General features: G+C 36.5%; 1 protein-coding gene and 1 long non-coding RNA gene across 5 annotated transcripts in view; one reads left to right on the top strand and one right to left on the bottom strand.

Annotated features, from left to right (window-relative positions):
• The window catches only part of znf385d (zinc finger protein 385D), a 135,870-nt gene that overhangs the window by 70,722 nt on the left and 54,683 nt on the right, over positions 1-10,465 (bottom strand). The gene's annotated exons all lie outside the window — the stretch shown is intronic.
• The window catches only part of LOC112136740, a 6,161-nt gene continuing 1,373 nt past the window's right edge, over positions 5,678-10,465 (top strand). Inside the window, exons 1-2 of the long non-coding RNA XR_002917412.2 lie at positions 5,678-5,847; positions 8,611-8,952. This is a non-coding gene — a long non-coding RNA (uncharacterized LOC112136740). The remainder of the gene's footprint in view (positions 5,848-8,610; positions 8,953-10,465) is intronic.

Below are 10,465 nucleotides of genomic sequence, written 5' to 3'. Positions count from 1 at the left end.
CCAGACCAGGGGTCTGCAACCTGAGGCTCCGGAGCCACATTTGGCTCTTTCACCCCTCCAATGTGGCTCTTAGGCTTTTGAAGAATTTTTAATAAATATTAAAATAGTAAGCTGAGTTTAGCACATTATAATATATGCTACATCCTAACATCTAGTTGTCATGATTAAGAAAATGTCACGTGTTACTTTTTTTTTAATTCAAAATCTGCAGCAGCAGCAGGATCTTATCTGATATAGTGTGTCTTTTATTTTGAAAGGAACTTGTATTTGATGCTGTCTAAAGTAGAGACATTAAAGTTGTTATCTAGAGAAAAATATATATATATTTTTAATTGAGTTATTGTAAATATTTGAGAGCTACTCTTTCTAAAGGAACAGTTAAATGGTCACATAAAAATATAGTGTATTTTCTAAAAGATTAAGTAGGATTTGGTGGTTCTTGCTGGGTTCTGGTCTGTCAGAAACTGGACCAAATGGCTCTTTTGGTGTTAAAGGTTGCAGAACCCTGACCCAGACCAAGAAAACAACCCAGGTTTTTAGATTTTGGCTCAAACCTGCATCATCATAATTAAAAAAACACTGATAATACTTTGAAAATAGATTCAAAGATGATCAGATGACTTCATTCCTCCACCTGATGGATGGAGATCAGGTGTTGTTGGTCTTCTTAAACTCACAGCTTTTTATGCTGCATGAATGTAAACTGCTGTTTAATCTTGTAAAGATTTTCAGAACAACTTGTACTTTTATTTTAATTAATACTTTAGAAGACAGAACTCTTTAGATTAACAACCATACTTTGATGAGAGATAAACCTTTGATATCTCTCCTCCTCAGGTGCGTTTTCTACATAGATAACTGGGTCAGATGTGAGAGATGACAGAAACAAGGAAAAACCTGCAGTTCTCATGATGTTTTCTGTAAATCTGGGTTAATTTTTAACAGAAAATGAGAGATTTAAAGCATCTTTGCTCTAGCAACATCCCCAGAATCTCAGTCTGATCTGAGTCAGATCCCACAGCGAATGAGCAAAGTTTCTGGTGCAAACTGTTGACTGGTTGCATTCTGGCGAGGAACAGCACGTCTGAGGCGTGTGAATGATGTGAGAAAATCCCTTTTCTGCCGCTCAGCGGGCGCCTCGCCTCATCCGTCCGCCTGTCTTTGATTTCCACTGATGTGTTTTCTGTCGGGGGAAACGTCAGGACGCCGTCGACAGCGGGAGAGAATAAGCAGGTCATTTACTGGATACTATCTGACAGCCCGCAGAAGGCCTGTCCGTCTCAAAGTTCAGACAGCCGCAGATGCCGCCGCCGCCGCCCCCTCGGATGATGTGACAGAGCGAGACAGTGATGAGCTGAGGCGGCGGCGGCTGACTTTTACCGAACGATAAGAGGGTCAGAAACACGTGCAGGGTGATGTCAGCCTTTGTGCTAAAGGTTTGGAGTGTCATTTCTCCCACGTTTCTGTGTTTGTGACTGAAGGATCCATCGGCAAACAAATCATTTGCATAAAAAATACCCGTTCTTTGACATTTTGCGTCAATTCATCGCTCTGAACTGCTCAGAAAGGGGTCGAGTCACGTTCTACAGGGTTACACTGTTACGTCCTCAAGGGGCAAACCGGCCACGAGTCTAGAGGATAAAATACACAAACATAGAGATTGGACACCGAAGGTAAAAGGAACGCAGTTCATTCAATAAACGAACAAAGAAAGAACAAATGAAATGATTAGTTCAAATAAAAAGACAAACCTAAAGGAATCAGAACCTTGGCCAAACATAGAATACGTTCAGGAGACTGCAGCAAAATCTACTTAAAGAAAACAAATAAACAAAGTCCGGAAATCAAGACTACCAAGCTCCAACCCTAAACTAAAATAACAAAACCCAGCGGTGTAAGACTGCTGAGGACAAAAAAGGGGGAAAAAAGAACAAAACCGCCACAATAGAAAACCCTAAACCTCAAACCCAGCCACCTACACAACAAAATTTCAGTTATTTAGAAAATATATTCGACTTTTTTATAGATGCAATTAATTTAATTTCTACAAAACGCAGGTTTTGGGTTAAAATAAAAAAAAAATCACATCTGTTTACTTTTGTTTTACTTTAAGAATTTATCATTTCATTAACCCTTTAACACCAGAGCTCCAGTGTTTCTGTTCTTTGATTTACTGTAATTTATAAAATTGTTAACATGATTGACATAATTCCAGTAGATTCTGAAGGAGAAAAGCGGCTCGGATGAGCCGCTTTTCTCCTTCAGAATCTACTGGAATTATGTCAATCGAGTTAAGAATTGCAAAGTTTCAGAATATTAAACATCTGGATTCAATATATTGGAGAAAACATCATTAGTTAAAACATAGTGGTAGAAGTATGATAGTTTGGGACGGTTTAGTTCAAAAAAGAAGATTTTTTTTAACTAAAGGATCTCCCTGAATCTACTCTAGTTTTTTCTTATTTATTTATTTATTTATTTAAAGTATAGAACATTATTTTCAAGAAATAGTTTATTGAAAACGCAGTACTACTATTATAGTATAGTGGAGTATAGTATAATTGCATAGTATATAATAATACTTTGCTATACTACACACTGGGACAACAAACTCAAAACATTTTTCTTACAAATTTACATATTTTTAAATATTAAAATTACAATTTATAGTTTACTTCTTTTTTTCAATAATTGAACGACTTAATTTTCATTAGAAAAAAAGCTAAATTTAATTAAAAAATTGGTTTTTTCTCCGTTTATAGTGCCCCTAACCCTAAGCGTGGATCTTTTTTTCTCTAGATATGAAAAACATCCCTTATGTTTTTGCTCTCAAGAGGAAGCTACATTTAGGTCATTTTGGAGCCAAAGTGGTTTGTTACATTTTTGCGACAACAGCCACTAAAACTTTGTTATAAACATGTCTTGGACATTGATGCTGTCAAAGGTTAAAAGCTTCTGGAAGTGATTTTTCTTTCATAAATAGATGAATCATTTGAAACTTTTTTCTAATTCATAAATCATAATTCTGAAGGAGCTTTATAGTATTTTTAGTTCATCTTTGCCTTTTACCACTTTTGCTTCTTCGTATTCAGAGTGACAGCTCTACCAGTGGAGATCTGAACACGTCAGAAATGTTTTATATTCCTGACGTGTTCAGATCAGAAAAGGGCCAAATACTTTCCTGCAGCACAATCCCAGAAGGATGTTCAGGAGATTCAATATTTTCCTGGTCTCCGTCTCAAAGTTCTCATCTATAATGCAGCTCTAAACATAATGGACTCAGCCAGAACAACAAGTCGTCACTGTCAAAGTGCCTTCAGCTTTAAACAGGTACATTATTTCTCTTCCGTTGTTGGGATGTGTTGCTGTCGATGTGTGTTTGAATCAAAAAGTCTCGACCAACGCAGGGAATTCTCTGCTCCTCCCAGAGCCCACAGGATCCCTCAGTCAAGTGAACCAAGAACAACAGCTGAACTGCTGCCAACCGAAGTCAGCAGATGAGTTTTAGCTGCCGCTTTGACCGAGTTCGCCTCTTTGGAACGAGTCCCACAAACAGCTGGAAGCTCAAGGAATTTAGAAGGGGAAAAATATTAAATAAACATAATTTGAACAGGACTTTTAATGAATATTTTGCATGAAAAATGAAATTCATTCAGTTATTTCCTCTGATCAGAAATACATCACTAATGGAAACACTCGGACTTCCTGTTTGGAGGCTGACTGGAGCCAGGTCAGTTCATCAGGTCAGTTCATCAGGTCAGTTCATCAGGTCAGTTCAACAGGTCAGTTCATCAGGTCAGTTCATCAGGTCAGTTCCTCAGGTCAGTTCCTCAGGTCAGTTCATCAGGTCAGTTCATCAGGTCAGTTCATCAGGTCAGTTCATCAGGTCAGTTCCCTTGACTACAGACAAACAGATACAGTAAAGTAGCCTTTAATAACCCTATGACACTTTCGCTATAAAAAGTTACACCATCACTTTTGCCGGGTAATTTTTACCCGACATAATTTACCCAATAAAAAGTATTTCTCATAAAAAATAGATCAAAATATGACAACATGTGATAAATTAGAGTACTTTTCTTTTATTTCAAACTGTAATTTATGCAACGAAGTGGGGAAAAAAGTATAAGAAGATCCTAAGAACATGCTTGAAAAAGTAGGAATTTGAGAAGAAAAAATTCCCCAAAAATAATATAACTGTACATTTAGTCTTTGGTCCACTCATTCCTGTGACATGTGAGACTTTACCCAGGGACCCATGAAAAAACATGCAACAAATTTAAAATAATGTCAATCCTTTTTCTCGGTTGAAAACAACCTGGTGATGGAGCTCTAGAGTTAAATCCCACTACACTGTAAAAGATGAAACATTTCTACCAATTGATAAAAGTTCTGTAATTTTTACATTTAAAATCATTACTTTTAATTTAAATTTCATTTGAGTTGATGGTTTTCTCAACCAAAAAATATATATTTAATATAAACTAGTATTTTTAAATGTAATGAATTAAAGAACTTTTGTTAATTGATCCAATTAATTAACTTTTTACAGTTAACATTAAATAATTGATAGAAAATTCAAAATTTAAACAAATCTTTTAGGTTTTTAAACCTTTCTATTAGTTTTTTAATTAAATATAAGTATCAGTTATGCTCCGTTGGGTGATTTGGACAGCTTTCGCTCACAACACTGTCTCAGACTACAGACTACTGTCTCAAATTTGATTTATTACGCAGTGTATCTGTATTATAAAGAATTAACTATCAACTAATTTTGCATTTTTAAATATAGCAAGCAAATAACAGTGAGTTTTCTCACTTTAAAGTTTTGAAAATTAACGACAATGAGCTTTACAGGTTAGAGTGGCTTGTTCATACGCAAAACTGGATGGCGTATTGGAATGGTATAAATGTCTGTTTACTGCTACAATTGTACAAACAGATCAGGAAAAACAAGAATGTGACTTTTCACAACTAAATTATTACTGTCTGCCCATAAAGGAGATCTTTTAGAAAACATTTGAACAAGATCTGAGTGAGTTTACTCTCAACAGTGAACGTTTAGACTGATCTTCTGGAAGGATGACCGCGATATTTGTATGTGTCTTAGACCTCAGGTCGGACCAGATGACCTGCTGGTAATCACATTACTAAGCGGAGGAAAGGAAACTAACCAGATTTCCTCAGTAGCAGCGAGTGAAGAGCGAAGAACCTTATTTTTGTCTTATTTTGTGATGATTAGAGTTCTTTTTCTTTTAAAATTGGACCAAAATGAAGCATTTTATGGTGGTTTTACTGTATCTGTGAAGCCATGTCTCACTGCTTACATGTCCAATATGGCGTCCCTCTTTACGTATCTTGGGACAATGGTAACAGGCTAGCGAGTCATCTCTAGTGATATATCTAATTGTTTTTTGAGACTTCATGGAAGCAGCCATTTTGAAATGACTGGGACAAGCATTTCTACTGCCCCTAGTGGAAAGATTATAAACTACAGGACAGAAAACATGACGAAGTAAAAGTTCATAAGGAAAGATTGGATTGTACTAATAAGAATAATCAGAAAAACATGGTTCTATAGGGTTAAAGATTATTTTATTCTCAGTCTGTAGATTCACCTCTTTTGTGTTTCTCTTTTTCCAAATGGACCAGGATTTGCAAACATGTGTTGGATTCAAGATAAAAGCATCCAGTTGTGCAGCAGATTTCTGGGTTTCAGCAGATCTCAAACGTTACTTTGACATCGTGAAGTGAAACCGTGGAGCTGCTGTGAAGCACAGATGGAGCCTCTCCAGCTAATGACGGTTGACAGAGTTATACACAACGTGGGCTATATTTGAAGTACAGGTAGGTCTGACGCGGTCATGTTTATATCCAGTCATCTTCTCACACATTCCCGAGGTATGAGGACGCTGATCTGTGGCGGCAACTCGCTATTCAAAATATACCTTCAAATCTGTCAAGCGGAAAAAGAATGACGGCTCCGCCCGTGACGTTCAAACAAATTCCTTTCTTAGCATTAATGGAAAGAATGACCTGTCAGATGTAATCCTGTGTGCCTGACCCAGTTTGTTCTCCCCATCCCTGTGCAGACAGGATTTCAGAAACTTAAAGATAGGAGATTTCCATTCTCGTGCAACTTCCAGCTAAGAATGAACACGGACGGGCTCCAGGTGATCATAAAACCACACGCAGTGTTATCACACGGCAGGAATGGGAATGAGGAAGGCGGACAGACACTAAAAAATGAAGTAGGCATAGTTACCCAGGAGGAAACGCAATGATGAGTCCAACTCTACAGTAATCATTGGAGCAATAAAGCCTGTGTGAGGAGAAATGCTTTGACAATTACAGTCCAAGCATGTTTGCGTTTGGTGAACAGAGAAAGGGTTCAGGAGAAAGTGAACGCCTGTGGGGGAAAAACCTTCATTAAGAGTCAAAATAAAAGCATAAATCAGTTTAGCGGCTCTGTAAAAAAAATGAGCCGTCTCTGGTGTCGGTTATGTTAAAACCTGCTGGCAGCTCAGGTGAACCTCTCTGTGTTTGGTTTAAGACACGGGTCTAGAACCTGAGGCTCCGGAGCCTCTTTTATCCGTCCTTTGGAGCTCTTGGCTTTGAAGAAATATGTTAACGTTTGCATTAATGATGGGTTTTGTTTTTTTAACATGTCTAAGGCTGCCACGATTAATCGACTAATCGACGACTAATTGAGTATTAAAATAGTCGATGGCTAATTTAATAGTCGATTATATTATATGGAGTCAGAATGTAGTAACGTTGAAAGTTATAATGGCATTCTGGTAACTTTTTGGACAATTTTGGCATTTATTAAGGTTTTTAGGCTGTTTTGGAGGTTAGCCGATATTTGGCTTTAATGCTACCTAATTTGGCTAATTTAGGATTTTTTCATTTTTTTAGGCTAATTTAGGGTTTAGCTTACATTTTAGCTTCATGCTAGTTATTTTGGATAATTTAGGATTTTTTACAGTTTTTTAAGCTAATTTGGAGTTTAGCTAATATTTGAGCTACATGCTATCTATTTTGGCTAATTTATAATCGTTTCAGTTTTTTAGACTAATTTGGAGTTTAGCTGATATTTGAGCTACGTGCTATCTATTTTGGCTAATTTATAATGTTTTCAGTTTTTAGGCTAATTTGGAGTTAAGCCAATAGTCAAGCTGCATGCTAGCCATTTTTTTCTAATTTAGGATTTTTTTCTGTTTTTTAGGCTAATTTGGAGTTTAGCAAATATTATAGCTGCATGCTAGCTATTTTGGCTAATTTAAATTTTTTTCAGTTTTTTTTAGGCTAATTTGGAGTTAAGCCAATATTCAGCTTCATGCTAGCCAACTTGGCTAATTTAGGATTTTTTCTGTTTTTTAGGCTAATTTGAAGTTTAGTTAATATTTTAGCTATATGCTAGCAGTTTGGGCTTTTTAGACTTGTTTGTTTTTAGGCTATTTTGAAGTTAAGCAAATATTTCAGCTGCATGCTAGCTATTTTGGCAATTTAGGATTTTTTTCTGTTTTTTAGGCTAATTTGACATTTAACTAATATTTTAGCTGGCTATCAGCTTCAACGATTTGAGCTATCAATTTCAGAATCTTCAACGGCCAAATTCATCTTACAGCATTCACTCTTGCATCATTGCAGGTAATGCTGTATATCTAGTTTTTAGTTACTTTAAAGCTAATAATGGTTAAGAAGTCTTTACACCCAGTTTGTGAATGACCCGATTAGTTGACTAATCAGAAAAAATAATTGGTGATTTGTCGACTATTAAAATAATCCTTTGTGGCAGCACTAAACATGTCAAACAACTGAGCAAAATGGTGGTAAAAGGTTGGATCTATCGTCAGAGCTCAGAGTTTAGAGGTAGATATAGTCTAAAGCTGCGTTCACACCAGATGAGATTTGTGGGTCAAATTCATGTTTGCACTCTTCTCTTTGATGTGCGTCAAATTTACTACTTGACACCTGTGGAAGGAGCTAATACCAAATGTTTTCGCTACATGGAGCGGTGTCTGTGTATTTATCATTACAATGCATTGAAGACACAGAGGATGTTTAGACATTGGACTTATTTTAGGAAAAGGAATCGATTAAGAAAATGTAACCAATTAATCACAAACCTGGAAAAAAATCAATTGCGATAAATTTGTTTTTTACCGACCACTTATCTCCGAATAATCACAATGTGAAATCACACAAAACTGTATATTTAGAACTTTTATTATAATTAAAGCTATCAATTAATTAAAAAAAAAACACTTTTGTGTTGCAATTAATCACGATTAATCACAACAACGCGCTGGACCATGGATCAAAAAGTCTGTTTTATGTGAAAAAAATCATCTAAATATAAAAAAGTTTAACTACTAAAAACTGAATGACTATTTATTTATTTGGAAGTGGCCATGGTATAAGTGGGATAATACCCACAAATCCACAGCTACTGTAACATCTTTGGTCATGATGACCATCAGGGCGTCTTCAAGATCTACTATCAGTTCCTTTACAAACATTTCTGTCCGAAGAACTTCTTACTGTTTCAATGAGGAGATTCCTGGTTAGAACTGACTAAACAATCATCTCTATCCTCTCAAACAGAACAAAACTGAACAACTGGAGCATCTGTTCTAAGACTAGAAGAGAGGCTGATTAGTAACGCAAATGTCCAAGAATAAGGAAGAAAGCAGCAAATCCACATTCTATAGGAGCATCAGCCCATCATTCAGGATCAACCAAACCAACCTCCTTTCAATTCTTCATCGAAGCCGTCTGGCTCTGAAGACAGACACAGCCTGTCCAGATGAAACATGGATTGTTTATGAGAGTGAACTACTAAAAGCTTTGACTTTATTTTGAAATCAAACCTGATGGTGGATCTCTTGGACCAGAACTGACCAGCTGAAGTCAGAGGGATAAAAGTGCAAAAATAAAACCCAGCAGGTAGGAATTTATAGTTCTCATCACTTTTGCATTTTTAAACTCAGCTGTTCTTGCACAAATGTTGCATCATCTTCCAAGATCCTAAGAATCCACTGTAAAAATTGTGTTTTTAAAATATTTTTGTAGCATTTTTCCGATGACGGAGGATGAAATTTAAACTCAAATTAAAAAAGGAGAATTTCTTTGATTTAAGTTAATGTGAATCAGGAGCAGATGAAAATATGAACTATATAAAAGCTTGTATTTGTGATGTAGAAAATACAGTGGGTGGGGTCACAAGCTCCACCCCTTTCTGATGCATCCACGGCAGACCGTGTAACTTTTATTAATACTTTTGTCTTATAAAGACTTAAATGTTCATTCTTGACTGTGTTACATGTACTGTATAAAGTGGGGGAGACCGAGGTTGGTTGTTACAATGATGTAATGATGTGGTCCACAACCACCGGGCCACGGACTGGTACCGGTCGGTGGATCAATTGCTACTGGAAGAACTAATACATTTTATCCTTTTTTTGAATTCCGGAAATCTTTTACTCTGAAAAATGACCAGAGTCTCTCAGCTACACCTTCGATCACTTGGGCTTGCGCGTGCAGGTAAACGCACACAACTCCTTTTTACGTTGTATTAAAGAGTTTGAATTCTGTTTTGTAAAAAAAATGTTTTTGTTTCGAAATGTTTTTGCATGGAGCTTCAAAGTAGTCTGATTGGTTTCTTATTTAGCGTAAACAATTTTACATTTACGTTTTGTTATGTATTTACGTTTTTTTAATCAGATGATCTTATAATACTAAAATAAACTTATGGGTTGACAGGTAATACATAAAAATTGGGGACCACTGGCGTGGATACGGTGAAAATAGTGAATTCAGCGAAAAATAGGGTTTATTTTGAAAAATGTCCTAGATGTACTCACTCACATAATTTCCATTTTAGGTTGTCACCTAAACCATGGGTCGGGCAAACAAGACGTCTTCAGGTCAACAGGATGTAAAAACCTACAAAGTTTATCATCTATGTGAACCTCAGACATCGATTTATACATTTAACTCATCTAAAATAAATAAATGCTAATTAAGCAATACTTAAAAAAATGCTATTTTAGTTTTCTTCTATTTATTTATTTTTTCCCCTCTTTGTCCTCAACAGGATTGGACCTTGGTAGTCCTAGTTTGCGGGCTTTGTTTATTTGTTTTCTTTAGGTAGTTTTGGTTTGGGGGGGCTGCTGACTCTGACGCTCGACATGTCTGGGTCAGCATGACTTATTTTATGTTTGGCCAAGGAGAGATAAAAGATCCACATGTGGATCTGGAGCCGCAGGTTGCAGACTCCTGGGTTAAACCAACCTCACAAAAACGTTCTCCAGCTTAACTCCGGTGTCTGGCAAAAATTTGAAGCAGATACGGAGCACCGGAGAGGCCGGACCGGACTTGATGGAGAGAAAATCTGGTCACGGTTCAGGAACTTTTTGGCCTAAACTCAAATTCCTGAAGAAAATATTGAAATACTTCT

The sequence above is a fragment of the Oryzias melastigma genome, linkage group LG16 (genome assembly GCF_002922805.2).
Source record: "Oryzias melastigma strain HK-1 linkage group LG16, ASM292280v2, whole genome shotgun sequence".
Classification (NCBI taxonomy): Eukaryota; Metazoa; Chordata; class Actinopteri; order Beloniformes; family Adrianichthyidae; genus Oryzias; species Oryzias melastigma.
This window is presented reverse-complemented; position numbering and strand designations above follow the sequence as displayed.